The sequence below is a fragment of the Siphateles boraxobius genome, unplaced genomic scaffold (assembly GCF_051911475.1).
Source record: "Siphateles boraxobius isolate OS27281-9 unplaced genomic scaffold, OSU_SipBor_1 23, whole genome shotgun sequence".
In the NCBI taxonomy this organism is placed as follows: Eukaryota; Metazoa; Chordata; class Actinopteri; order Cypriniformes; family Leuciscidae; genus Siphateles; species Siphateles boraxobius.
The window spans coordinates 1,263,348-1,277,049 of record NW_027508844.1 but is presented as its reverse complement, the minus strand read 5'-3'; the positions used below and the strand labels follow the sequence as shown (position 1 = coordinate 1,277,049).

The 13,702-nt window shown below is 41.5% G+C and overlaps 10 non-coding genes across 10 annotated transcripts; 1 reads left to right on the top strand and 9 right to left on the bottom strand.

Annotated features, from left to right (window-relative positions):
• Nucleotides 1-5,346: 5,346 nt before the first annotated feature.
• On the bottom strand, nucleotides 5,347-5,420 carry trnat-agu (transfer RNA threonine (anticodon AGU)). The gene has a single exon. It is a non-coding gene; the product is annotated as a tRNA-Thr (tRNA).
• Nucleotides 5,421-6,154: 734 nt separating this feature from the next.
• Nucleotides 6,155-6,228, bottom strand: trnat-ugu (transfer RNA threonine (anticodon UGU)). The gene has a single exon. It is a non-coding gene; the product is annotated as a tRNA-Thr (tRNA).
• A 136-nt stretch (nucleotides 6,229-6,364) lies between these two features.
• Nucleotides 6,365-6,453, bottom strand: trnar-ucu (transfer RNA arginine (anticodon UCU)). Its single transcript is given in 2 exon segments — nucleotides 6,365-6,400; nucleotides 6,417-6,453. It is a non-coding gene; the product is annotated as a tRNA-Arg (tRNA).
• Nucleotides 6,454-6,592: 139 nt separating this feature from the next.
• Nucleotides 6,593-6,666, bottom strand: trnat-ugu (transfer RNA threonine (anticodon UGU)). The gene has a single exon. It is a non-coding gene; the product is annotated as a tRNA-Thr (tRNA).
• An 830-nt stretch (nucleotides 6,667-7,496) lies between these two features.
• trnat-ugu (transfer RNA threonine (anticodon UGU)) lies at nucleotides 7,497-7,570 on the bottom strand. The gene has a single exon. It is a non-coding gene; the product is annotated as a tRNA-Thr (tRNA).
• Nucleotides 7,571-8,277: 707 nt separating this feature from the next.
• trnat-agu (transfer RNA threonine (anticodon AGU)) lies at nucleotides 8,278-8,351 on the bottom strand. Its single transcript has one exon. It is a non-coding gene; the product is annotated as a tRNA-Thr (tRNA).
• A 536-nt stretch (nucleotides 8,352-8,887) lies between these two features.
• On the bottom strand, nucleotides 8,888-8,976 carry trnar-ucu (transfer RNA arginine (anticodon UCU)). The gene is given in 2 exon segments: nucleotides 8,888-8,923; nucleotides 8,940-8,976. It is a non-coding gene; the product is annotated as a tRNA-Arg (tRNA).
• Nucleotides 8,977-9,115: 139 nt separating this feature from the next.
• trnat-agu (transfer RNA threonine (anticodon AGU)) lies at nucleotides 9,116-9,189 on the bottom strand. The gene has a single exon. It is a non-coding gene; the product is annotated as a tRNA-Thr (tRNA).
• Nucleotides 9,190-10,241: 1,052 nt separating this feature from the next.
• trnar-ucu (transfer RNA arginine (anticodon UCU)) lies at nucleotides 10,242-10,330 on the bottom strand. The gene is given in 2 exon segments: nucleotides 10,242-10,277; nucleotides 10,294-10,330. It is a non-coding gene; the product is annotated as a tRNA-Arg (tRNA).
• An 853-nt stretch (nucleotides 10,331-11,183) lies between these two features.
• On the top strand, nucleotides 11,184-11,257 carry trnam-cau (transfer RNA methionine (anticodon CAU)). The gene has a single exon. It is a non-coding gene; the product is annotated as a tRNA-Met (tRNA).
• Nucleotides 11,258-13,702: the final 2,445 nt, after the last annotated feature.

Here is a 13,702-nt window from a genome sequence, read left to right as displayed (position 1 = left end):
ATTTTGCAAATTGTGTGGAAATTTTTATTTTAGTGTGTAAACAATCATAAAAATCTGTAACAAAATGTGTTCTTGAGAAGAAAATTATCCATTTGGCCAATTGTGTTTTGTTGGTGTGAGTCTGTGTTAAGAGTTTAGGAAAAAGTATCTGAAGTATGGGTAAGCGCTTGTTAGCGATTGAAAAAAACTGTAAATACTTTTGAAAACAGATTCAAATAAGCGGCGATCCTAAATTGCAATATTATTTCCCACTATTACTGTTTTTGACTGTATTTTAATCATATTTCAAAAACAAAAAGAATCTTACTGAACATAGACCTTTAAACAGTATTGTATAATTCCATCTAGGATTAGTTAAAATTATTGGACAGTTATGACTGTTTCTTTCTCTTGTTATATATGCAACATATATTATATTTCATTGCATGTTGTCTCGGTAAGTAATTTCAAATTTTATTGGTCCAAAATAATTGAATTTGCATATTAACTGTCACAACTCAGTAGTCACACAAATTAGTGCTAGCAGCTGACACAATTCTGAAAACTATTGGAACAAATGTATACATTTTATTCTATAACCTTAAGTACATTTTTGACATCCAATATTTTCTATTTTATATGAGGGTAGTCTTGGATAGATAAAGCGGTAATTAAATAAATGACCTGCTAGACTAAATGTTTTGTCTTTTTCATTCACAGACTTCCTATTGGACAGTTATGACTGTTTCTTTCTCTTGTTATATATGCAACATATATTATATTTCATTGCATGTTGTCTCGGTAAGTAATTTCAAATTTTATTGGTCTAGAATAATTGAATTTGCATATTAACTGTCACAACTCAGTAGAGTCACACAAATTAGTGCTAGCAGCTGACACAATTCTGAAAACTATTGGAACAAATGTATACATTTTATTCTATAACCTTAAGTACGTATTTGACATCCAATATTTTCTATTTTATATGAGGGTAGCCTTGGATAGATAAAGCGGTAATTAAATAAATGACCTGCTAGACTAAATGTTTTGTCTTTTTCATTCACAGACTACTCCTTCGGGGGCATTACTGCAAGATGCATCTCTAGTTCGACTGCATCGTTTGTGGTCGGACACTTTGCCACCAGAGGATCACAGGTGGATTGCCAGCAGGCTTTTTAAAATGGGGCCCAAGGGAAAACCAGAGCTTCGAGACAACCTACAGCTCTGGTATTACCCACCACAGCCAGCACTTATTTACAACCAGGCTCCAGCTCCAGACAGATTTTTTGTCATGCTCTGTTGCTGTGGATGCTGTACAAGCTTTGGAAGATCAAGGCTCTCTGTCCCAATTCTGCCTGCGGGCAGCATCAGCTGACTGGAGGCGGTCTGCACAAAAGGGCACGGCAGGTTCTGGACATCGATAGGATGTACAACATGGTCACAGAAACCCTCATCTGTACCAAGTGTAAAGCCTCGCATGTGTCCTGGAGTCAGACTGTCCTGCAACAGCTGGATCTGGGCAATCGCTCTGAATTTCGGGTCATCCTCACGCGGAAGTAAGGGCACTTTAATTCCACATCCAGTTGATAGCCCATCATCACATATGTTTGCAAATACTTTACAAATCAATTGTGTAAAATATATGAATGTGTGGATTTAGCTTTTCCTAAGGTATGCCTGTGATATGAGAGTCATTCGGCTCCTGCGTGAGCGTGGCCTAGGCAACAGTCCCGTGTCATCAAACAGCTGCGTGAGAACCACAGTGAGGAGTGGCTCCAGCGTATGGCCCGGTACACCACCCAATGTGTGGACTTCCTCAAACGACCCGGGGTGTTGCAAATACAATTCCAGGAACCCCCAGAGCCTACAGTGGTCCCAAGCTGCAAGTGGCTGCTCACCGTGTACAGCCAAGACATCCTGACAAGGCTGGATGAAATCCATGCAAGGATAACATCTACGTATGGTTCAGTCTTGAAGATGGATTCCACTAAAAAGGTTAGCAGGGGATTTTTGTTAATTTATGGTGTTTACTGTTATATCATTATCAGAGCATGAGTATCATATTCTACATGGTGTGATGTTTCATTGCATTGCATGCTTCCTGTCATCTACTGCAGATCACTAAGAAGCTGGCTGGGACGGCAAGGGGAACGGGACTCTGGCTTACCTCTGTTGGCAATGAGTTTGGTCAGGTGCTCATGAGTGTGCTGACAGCACAGGAAGGAGCAGGACTGGACATGATGGTCGATGGTCTGGTGAAAAGGTACCAGCAGGCTAGTGTGGATCCACCTGCTGTTTTGTACATGGACTGTGGCTGCTGCACTGATGTGGGTGAGACCAAGCTGAAAACCAGATTCAGAGGGTGGCCTGATCTCATGATTCGCTTGGACATCTGGCATTTTATGCGCAGGATTGCCATGGGGTGTACAACTGATGCCCATCAGCTGTATCCCATCTTCATGTCACGGCTGTCAGCGTGCATTTTTGAGTGGGATGCGGCTGATGTTTCTATGCTTCGCAAAGCAAAGAGAGAGCTGTTGATATCCCAGGGTTGGCCTGCGCTGACAGATGAAGATGTCAACAAGCATCTTACCAGGAATGAGCTGGCACTCCATTGCCGGAGGAGGACCTGTGGAGAGGAGACTACCATCCTTCTCCTTGAGCGGCTGCTTACAGAGCTCCTGAGCAGCAAGGGCAAAGACTCCCTGGGTGTTCCTCTCCTGGACCGAGAAAGGATGGAGCACATCTGGAATGTCCAGAAGAAGCATGTGAAATGCATTCAAGACCCCCCTGGTGTTGTGCTCTATACAGAGACAGGGAGCCTAAACAAGGGAGGTGTGCTTCTGAAGACCTACAGATGTGCCAGAGGCTCCACTTCTCTCGAGCTCTTTCATTTACACCTGAACCGTTTCATCCCAGGTATTGTCTTTGTCACACACACTGTGCAGGTGTAAAGAAAGAGCATTAAGTGTTTTTGTGTGTTCCTTTAACACCTCCTAAACACTGTTGTGTCTATTTACAGGGACCAGTGCAAACAGTCTGAACTTTCAGATTTATCTGCTGGAGGGTCTACACCGGTGGAACCAGGACCGGGAGGCTGCTTCCCTGTCATCGGAGCCATCAGCTTTGCGCAGCTACACAGGAGAACTTGTTACCTGTGTAAACGGCAATTATGAAAAGCTGTTTGGCAGGAAAGTGGTCCCCACGTTTTGTCCCCCTGCATGTTACACCTGTGAGAATTGTTTTATATATTTTTTATTTTATCAACTTGCAATTTCTGTGTAACCTCCGTCTATATGTCAGATTTAACCCTATAGAGTCGATTGTATCATAATTGATATGCAAGTTTCTAAAGGACTCTAAATGATCAACATGATCAAAAATTTTTAGGAAACATGCCCTCTGTCGTCTGATTGATTATAGTCTTTTAGTATAATTGTAAAAGTGTCCACCTTCAGCTCGTGCTTCACGTTTCTTTTCATTGTAAAACCCTTACTGATTTTATAAAGTAATTGTAAGAATAACTTTTATATTGTTAGTAATATTTAATGACTAGTTACTAGACTGAAGCAGCTTGGGTTCACTTGATTAGAAAATCATGTTACATGTAAATATCAAAATGATCATCAGACTTTTCTCTCAATCATCATTGTATTGCATTTCATTTCATGTTTTGCCCCCATAATTAAACGTGTTTGGCCTCTTAATAAAACTGTTTTGTTTTTTTTCTCCTTGATGATGAGCTCTATATTCTCACACTATATGAGCTACTACAAAAGCCTAATGTATCAAATATGATACACAACATTCTATTTAATTTCCGTTTGTTTATTGTTTTTATTTCAGGTGAGCTCATTGGAGTGCAGTATCTGTTCCAGCAGACTGGTCAGGCACTGCAGGACATGAATCCTGACTCTGAGCAGACAGCAGAGCTCATTGAGGACCTCAGTGTGGAGGAGCGAGATGAAGATGAGGGCTTCTGTGACATCAGCGAGGATCACACAATAGCAGATCCGGAGGCTGTTCTGTCACCACCCTCTTCCACACTGACACTGGGTTCTTCCACCCTGGTCACCAGCAGTGCCACACCTGTACTGGGCTCCACATCCCCTTCACTGGTCCCTGACCCCAAACTTGTCCTCACACAGTCTCCTTCATCACCTGGACCCTCAGGGACTGCTGTCACACCTGTTCCCTCTGAAACATCTGTTTCAACTCTCCCCTCAGAGCCAGAGGATGCTGGTCAGGATGATGATGAAGAAGAGACGGTAAATACTACTCCTTTGTATGTCTTTCAAATTAACTAGAATAATTATGATGAATTAACATCCAGTGCTTTAAATCCAGACTTTCCACATATTTTACATTTAAAAGTACAGCCTAAATTCATTTGTAAGCTGCAAATACACATCAAGTCAAGTCATCTTTATTTATTTGGTGCTTTGTAAAATGTCAAGAATGGCGCTCTCTCTGCTTTGTACTATACAGTGCTTTACGGTGATAAACAGGAAAATAACACAATCAGTTATGGAATTATGCATTAGACAGATGTGATGTAATAATTGTATTGCATGTTTGTGTTTTTTAATAGGCTGTTGACTACCAAAATATCCCGGGTTATCAACATGTGGACCAGCTGGCAGAATATCTGGTGGATCTCCGGGACCACACAGCCCTCAGCCTGACCAACCAGGAAGCCAACACCATAATTGCTCTTTGGCAGAACCTGGATGACCGGGACAAGGAACGGGTGGTGTATGACAGTCGATGCCGAAAGAGACTGCTGAGTGGACGCTTCAAGGTCCCGAAGAAGCCCACTCACCCTGGTGTACAGAGCACCACCAGATGTGTGCTGGGTGCAAGCAGCGCACCTGCTCAGTGGCCTGACTGTTGCCGTCTGCTGGAGACCATCTTCATCAGACTTTGCACTGTCCACCCAAGCCCCAAAAGAAAAGGCAAGGGAGCCCTGTCAAGATTGTCTCTGATCCTGCAAGACTATCGCAGGATAAGGCAGCTTGTACTGGGCAACAGCTTGGTGATGGGAGGAACATCCATGCAGCTGGTGGAGGTTAACCAGAACACCCTGATTCTCCACACACAGGACAGCACAGCCTGACCTTCCAAAGGTGGTATGGCATCCACAAGACATCCACAAGACAAGCCGGTGTGTGAAAAAATGCTCTGGAGTGGGGGCCTTGTATCGATACGTTTTTATTTATTAATTACCCATATGACAAACCCACAACCTTTGAATATCTCCATTCACAATCTAGAAGTCCAATGCGCTATCCATTGCGCCACAGAGCCACAAAAGACAAGCTTTAAGCTTTCACATCAGAGATGTGTGGATCTTAGAAGCCACAGATTAGGCACTGCTGGGATTCGAACCCAGGATCTACTGTTTACTAGACAGGCGCTTTGACCAACTAAGCCACAGCTCCAGTTACTGTCACTTGTTCAATGCTTTTGTATACAAAGTCTAAAAGAAGAGAATAGCTGATTACATCATGAATAGGTCCCTTTGAAGTTACAGGATTATTTCCAAAACCTGAAAGGTGTGCAGGCTTCTGTTGAGGGACAAGGGAATATCTCAAGCCATTTATTTCTGGATCGAAACTCTCAGTACTCGTGTCTCAAATGTTTCGGGAACCTCCAGTTACGATACATCTAAATGCTGTTTCAGCTTGGAGAAATGGAAAGCGTGTTTTTTTTTCTTCTTTTTTTCTAGGTAGGTGGCCAACAATAGGTTGTTGCAGCTTTTGGCCTAGGCCAGTGGATTTCAACCTATTCTTATTTAAATAGGTGACTTAAGTTAATTAGTAGAGTACTCTGTGATCTGAGTTGGGTGTGTCCAATAAGGGAAATAAGCAGAACGTGAAGGGTATGCTTCTGAAGTAGTTTGTGGATTCAAGTTTTAAGCATATGTCTGACTCACAGAGACATCAGAGCAAAAGAGGCCACTGACTATTCTGGTGGGACTCACAACCAGGGAATTTCTCCATTCGCATCCTAGAAGTCCAAAGTTCTATCCATTGTACCATAAAATGACACACTTCAGGGAAGTGTTGCATGCACAGCACTTCTTAGTTTTTCCAGTTTTGTGCAGGTAAACACAGTTCGTCATGCAAAGACTTTCATATGTGAAAAGGTTAAGCACTCCCATATCCTGTGCCAAAGGCACTGCTGGGATTTGAACCCAGGATCTCCTGTTTACAAGACAGGCGCTTTGACCAGCTAAGCCACAGAGCCAGATACCGTGAATTTTGTTGGTAAAACAAGTCTAAAAGAGGTACCACATCAGGAAAACAGCTGATCACGTCATGAACGAGGTCCCTTAGAGGTAAGAGGATTGTTTCCAAAACATCTGAGCAATAGAGGGTATGCACGACTCTGGTGGGACTCAAACCCACAACCTTTGAATATCTCCATTCACAATCTAGAAGTCCAATGCGCTATCCATTGCGCCACAGAGCCACAAAAGACGAACTTTAAGACGCTATAGCATCCACATCACTTCTTAGATTTCCTCATTTTGTGCAGATGCACACTGTTCAGCATGCAAAGATTTACATATGTAAAAGATTAAGTGAGTGGTGCCCACATCCTGTGGCATAGGCACTGCTGGGATTCGAACCCAGAATCTCCTGTTTACAAGACAGGCGCTTTGACCAACTAAGCCACAGCGCCACTTGCTGAACTCTCTACAATGTGTTGCCATAAAAAGTCTAAAAGAGGTAGCAGGTCAGGAAAATAGCTGATTACATCATGAAAGAGGTTAGGGGATTATTTCCAAAACCCGAGGGGCATGCAGGGCTCTGTTGAAGAAAGAGGGAATATCTGAAACTCTCAATACTTGTGTCTGAAATGTTTTTGGAACCTCCAGTTACAATACATCTAAATTCTGTCTCAGCTGGGAGAAATGGAAAGCAATCTCTGCTATGCTTTCAGCTGATCTGAAAGACAAAATCCAGAAAGATTTTCATGAATTATATATTCATATTTGTAAAGACTGTTTTGAATACATCCAGAGGCTGGATCTCAACAATAGGAAGTAGCAGATTCTGGCCTAAGCCAGTGGTTTTCAAACCATTCTGGAAACCTCCCAGACGCTATACATTTTTGTTATCTTCCTTATTTCAACAGAGTTAATTGAGCTACTTAGTAGAGTACTCAATGATCTGACGTGGGTGTGTCCAATAAGGGAGATGAGCAGAATGTGAAGGGTAGGCTTCTGAAGTAGTTTGTGGACCCCAGTTTTAAACATATGTCTGACTCACAGAGACATCAGAGCAAAAGAGGCCACTGACTATTCTGGTGGGACTCACAACCAGGGAATTTCTCCATTCGCATCCTAGAAGTCCAAAGTTCTATCCATTGTACCATAAAATGACACACTTCAGGGAAGTGTTGCATGCGCAGCACTTCTTAGTTTTTCCAGTTTTGTGCAGGTAAACACAGTTCGTCATGCAAAGACTTTCATATGTGAAAAGGTTAAGCACTCCCATATCCTGTGCCAAAGGCACTGCTGGGATTTGAACCCAGGATCTCCTGTTTACAAGACAGGCGCTTTGACCAGCTAAGCCACAGCGCCAGGTACTGTGAGATTTGTTGGTAAAACAAGTCTAAAAGAGGTACCACATCAGGAAAACAGCTGATCACGTCATGAACGAGGTCCCTTAGAGGTAAGAGGATTGTTTCCAAAACACGAGGGCCTTTCACGCCTCAAGGGAATGTCTGAACTCATTTAATTTTGGCTCTACACTCTCGATAGTAATGCCTAAAATGTTTCCTGAGCCTTCTTCTGATATGAAAGGGCAAAATCCAGAAAGATATCCATGTATTATTCTTCATATATGTAAAGACTTTGTTTGTACAAATATCCATAGGCTTGACCATATCAATCGGTAGTAGCAGATTTCAGGCCTAAGCCAGGAGCTTGCAAACCATTCTTGAAGCGCATCTGCACCACATATATATATATTTTTTATTATCTCTCTCATTTAATACAGGTGAATCAAATAATTGATTGATAAGTAACGTACTGGACGATCTGACTTGGGTGTGCTCAATAAGGAAAAGAAGAAAAATGTGCTGCGTAGGATTCTGAAAAAGTTGGAAAACCCCAGCTTTAAGCAAATGTCAGTCTGGTAAAGACGTCTGTGCAAAGGGACACCATTCGTGACTCTGGTGGGATCCAAAAAACGGCACACTTTTTAAAACCTTCATTTGCAACCGAGAAGTCCAGATTGTCTTTCACATCAGAGATGATTGAATGACTACTGTTAGAAGCCACAGATAAGACACTGCTGGGATTGGAACCCAGGATCTCCTGTTTACTAGACAGGCGCTTTAACCAACTAAGCCACAGCGCCAGTTACTGTCACTGGTTCGATGCTTTTGTATACAAAGTCTAAAAGAGGTAGCATGTCAGGAGAATAGCTGATTACATCATGAATAGGTCCCTTTGAAGTTACAGGATTATTTCCAAAACCTGAAAGGTGTGCAGGCTTCTGTTGAGGGACAAGGGAATATCTCAAGCCATTTATTTCTGGATCGAAACTCTCAGTACTCGTGTCTCAAATGTTTCGGGAACCTCCAGTTACGATACATCTAAATGCTGTTTCAGCTTGGAGAAATGGAAAGCGTGTTTTTTTTCTTCTTTTTTTCTAGGTAGGTGGCCAACAATAGGTTGTTGCAGATTTTGGCCTAGGCCAGTGGATTTCAACCTATTCTTATTTAAATAGGTGACTTAAGTTAATTAGTAGAGTACTCTGTGATCCGAGTTGGGTGTGTCCAATAAGGGAAATAAGCAGAACGTGAAGGGTATGCTTCTGAAGTAGTTTGTGGATTCAAGTTTTAAGCATATGCCTGTCCAACACAAAGACATCTGAGCAATAGAGGATATGCACGACTCTGGTGGGACTCGAACCCACAACCTTTGAATACCTCCATTCACAATCTAGAAGTCCAATGCGCTATCCATTGCGCCACAGAGCCACAAAAGACAAGCTTTAAGACGCTATTGGATGCACATCACTTCTTAGATTTCCTCATTTTGTGCAGATGCACACTGTTCAGCATGCAAAGATTTACATATGTAAAAGATTAAGTGAGCGGGGCCCACATCCTGTGGCATAGGCACTGCTGGGATTCGAATCCATGATCTCCTGTTTACTAGACAGGCGCTTTGACCAACTAAGCAACAGCGCCAGTTACTGTCGCTGGTTCGATGCTTTTGTATACAAAGTCTAAAAGAGGTAGCATGTCAGGAGAATAGCTGATTACATCATGAATAGGTCCCTTTGAAGTTACAGGATTATTTCCAAAACCTGAAAGGTGTGCAGGCTTCTGTTGAGGGATAAGGGTGTTTTGAACTTTTTCTTTGTAGAAAAGTTAGAAGCTCAGACCAGGAGACGGTGGAAGTTTTCCAAGCAGAAGTTCTTTATTGCTTGTCGGTAGCTGCAGTCATTCCAACATCGTCTAAATTAAAGTAACTTTACATGGTATATTATAGGCATTTTAAGAGGAGGGACTTCTGGAGGTGGAGACAAATTCAAACAAAGCATGCAAATGTAGTACTAACACACCCTACTCTGAGGGCATTACCAATCCAATGGAATCAGGATAACTATTCAAATGCTGATAGTGGCCAGGAACTCTGGTTCCAAGAGCCATCCCAGAGCCATTAAAGAAAGTCTCAGTGATCAGACTCATTTAACTTACAATGGAGAAAACAGGATTTGCCAGATTCTCTTGCTGGAAACTGTTTCACAGCTGATATCATTTACCATCCTAACCTGAAATGCTAACTTCAACAAACAGAACTTTCTCAGTTTATATATGATAGTATTAGAAGTTAGATTAAACCTTTTAATAAACTTGTATTCCTTCAAGGGACAAGGGAATATCTCAAGCCATTTATTTCTGGATCGAAACTCTCAGTACTCGTGTCTCAAATGTTTCGGGAACCTCTAGTTACGATACATCTAAATGCTGTTTCAGCTTGGAGAAATGGAAAGCGTGTTTTTTTTTTTTACAGTAGGTTGTTGCAGATTTTGGCCTAGGCCAGTGGATTTCAACCTATTCTTATTTAAATAGGTGACTTAAGTTAATTAGTAGAGTACTCTGTGATCTGAGTTGGGTGTGTCCAATAAGGGAAATAAGCAGAACGTGAAGGGTATGCTTCTGAAGTAGTTTGTGGATTCAAGTTTTAAGCATATGCTTGTCCAACACAAAGACATCTGAGCAAAAGAGGGTATGCACGACTCTGGTGGGACTCGAACCCACAACCTTTGAATACCTCTATTCACAATCTAGAAGTCCAATGCGCTATCCATTGCGCCACAGAGCCACAAAAGACAAGCTTTAAGACGCTATTGCATGCACATCACTTCTTAGATTTCCACATTTTGTGCAGATGCACACTGTTCAGCATGCAAAGATTTACATATGTAAAAGATTAAGTGAGCGGTGCCCACATCCTGTGGCATAGGCACTGCTGGGATTCGAATCCATGATCTCCTGTTTACTAGACAGTTGTTACAATGTTTTGTTAAGGCTTAAATCATTCTTTCATTCTAATGGAATGTCTTTTTAATGCTAATGTAATGTAATGTTTTACATGACATTCCTTGAATTTTGTGTCATGACACTCCACCCCATGCCCCCAAACCCATGACATTTCATTCCAAGAAATTTCCAAGAATCCTTGCCATGAAATTCTACTACATCTTCTTCCGGTAAACATCACAACATGTTATTTCGTGAAATTCAGTTGAATCCGATTCAATCAACATGTCCATTTTTTCTGAAATGTCATGACTTGAAATTCCAAGTGCCATAGAATCCCATACATTGCACTAAAGTGTTACTTTAAAGGTCATGTACTGCAGGTCAGTGTTATTTTAATGTTTGGTTAATTCTAAATGAACTGAATTGCAGTGCTTTGTCAACATTACTGCATTTCTGGATAAACTTGCCAGAGGGTTAAAGACTCTAGCTTGAGCCCGCAGCCAAAGGTTAGGTTTGTCAGAAGTGGGATTAGAATCCACGCCTCAAGGGGAGACTGCGACCTGAACGCAGCGCCTTAGACCGCTCAGGCATCCTGACATGACAGCCAGTGGTGAGCAGCATTTTTGCACCTACACAGAATGGCAGATGATCTAGAATCTAGGGCTTCACCGCTCACCCGTGTCTCAGCACGTGCCTCGTTGGCGCAGTTAGGCAGCGCGTCAGTCTCATAATCTGAAGGTCGTGAGTTCGAGCCTCACACGGGGCAGAATGGTGCGTTTTGATACACGGGACCGTGTAAATAAATGAGCTGCTTTCTGTATTCCCTTTTATGCCTTTGTCCATTTCTTCATATGCACTGTAATTGAAATCCAGTGTTTTTTTAAGACTAATGTTGAACAAATGCAGTAATTGTATTACTCTCATATTCATGTCATATGTGTTGGTGTTGTTACAATGTTTTGTTAAGGCTGATATCATTCTTTCATTCTAATGGCATGTCTTGTTAATGCTAATGTAATGTTTTACATGACTTTTCTTGAATCTTGTGTCATGACACTCCACCTCATGCCCCCAAACCCATGACATTTCATTCCAAAAAATTTCCAAGAATCCTTGCCATGAAATTCTACTGCATCTTCTTCCGGTAAACGTCACAACATGTTATTTCGTGAAATTCAGTTGAATACGATTCAATCAACTTGTCCATTTTTTTCTGAAATGTCATGACTTGAAATTCCAAGTGCCATAGAATCCCATACATTGCACTAAAGTGTTACTACAAAGGTCATGTACTGCAGGTCAGTGTTACTTTAATGTTTGGTTAATTCTAGCATGAACTGAATTACAGTGCTTTGTCAAAATTACTGCATTTCTGGATAAACTTGCCAGAGGGTTAAAGACTCTAGCTTGAGCCCGCAGCCAAAGGTTAGGTTTGTCAGAAGTGGGATTCGAACCAACGCCTCCAGGGGAGACTGCGACCTGAACGCCAGGTGCCGAAGGATAGTCCGTCAAAATGGGGATAATGTTGAACAATGTTGAACGCCACAGCCAATCACGTCGACGCGCTGTAACATTTGCAGCCAATTAGAGAGCGCCATTCTCGACATTATAACATCTGCAGCCAATCAGAGAGCGCCATTCTTGACTTTTTCCTTATCATTTTCATCATTTGACCAATCAGAGTACAAGGAAATGTCGATGGCACGTTTACGCTTAGCACCGCTAGGAGGAGGAGTCAGGAAGCTAGCCAAGTGTCAATCAAGTTGCCGAACTGAGCCGAAGGTGTACGAAGTAATGACATATCCTGAGGGGCGTGTCAGAGGTCAAAACGTTCAGACGTCGAGCATCACTGTCACGGAGGTCAGGTAGCATCATTTTAACGGAGGACTGCGAAACTTATTTTTCGGTAACTTTAACTGTATTTTCGGACAATGTAATTTTATATTTGTATATAATTGTATACTATATTATAATTGTAAATATCGTGTGTGCTTTTTTTAAAGAAATAATTTGTATTATAGTAGTTTTGTTCAAAACGATATAACCTAACCGTTAGCCCCCCAACAAAAAAATGTCTGGCAAAAAATCCCATAAAGCCATGTCAGATACTGACTGGATTGCAAGGCTAAAAAAGTTTGCAAGCACAGGAGTTTGGCCATCAAATGAGGGTAACAGGCCAGCTCCTCGACAGAAAAAGTGGCATGACGTGTACCAAAGGGTGAGTGTGCTTTTGTCACCTTTGCATGACGTAATAATTGTAATCCTAATCATTTAATTCTATGTCATCATTATTTATAGATATGTATGTAGATAATGTTGCAGGTATTTGAGATTTATGTTTATTTATGTAAAAAAAAAACGTTTTTTTGCACTGGGAGATTCAGAGATTTGAGGCAGTGGGGGTGGGGATGTTGAGTGAATGGATGTTTTTTTGAAGGTGTGAAATGTTCCTCTCTTGTTCTTTTAAAGGAGGATACAAACTTTACTCACTCTTTATCTCTAATTTTACAGTTTGTATCTCCTCTTCAAAGAACATGAATAAAAATAAATGACACACTACAATAAATTAATGTGGCATTCATACTGATAAGTTAGAAATGCATGTATTCTATATTATATGTGTGATAATGTTTACAGATTGAAAGATGTCCGATGCAGTCTCGCGGCCAGACAACCTTGCTTGGAGCGGTCCCAAAGTGCATATGTGTTTTTCACACTCAAAAGGTAACAATGTAAAGATGTAACTTGTATTTTTTTTATATATATATAATTTACTGAACAAATTCTTCTCGTTCAACAATTATTGTAGCCTATGTATTTTTGTGGTTGTCTTAAGCAGGCCACAGCCTCTATTGGACAAGCACCAAGGGTTGTTGAACAACAGTCTGCCGCTACTGGACCAGCACAGGAGGTCATGGCGCAGAGTCAGCGTCAGCTCCCACCCCAGCCTACTTCTAAAATTATACCAAGTTTGTCAAAGGTAATAACATTTTTTTTTATATAATTGCAGTTTTAATATACGTTTAGTATAAAGGTTTAAGTTCAGTGGAAATGGCTGGTATGTTTTTACACCTACCTGCCAGCTGTCACACCTTGTACAGGGGCGGCTGTAGTCTGCTTATTGGTCAGTTTCACTGTCTCAGGTTGGTTTAGATCAAGTAAAATGGTGAAAGAACAATGTAACCTATGTGATCTCTCTTTCTTCTCTGGG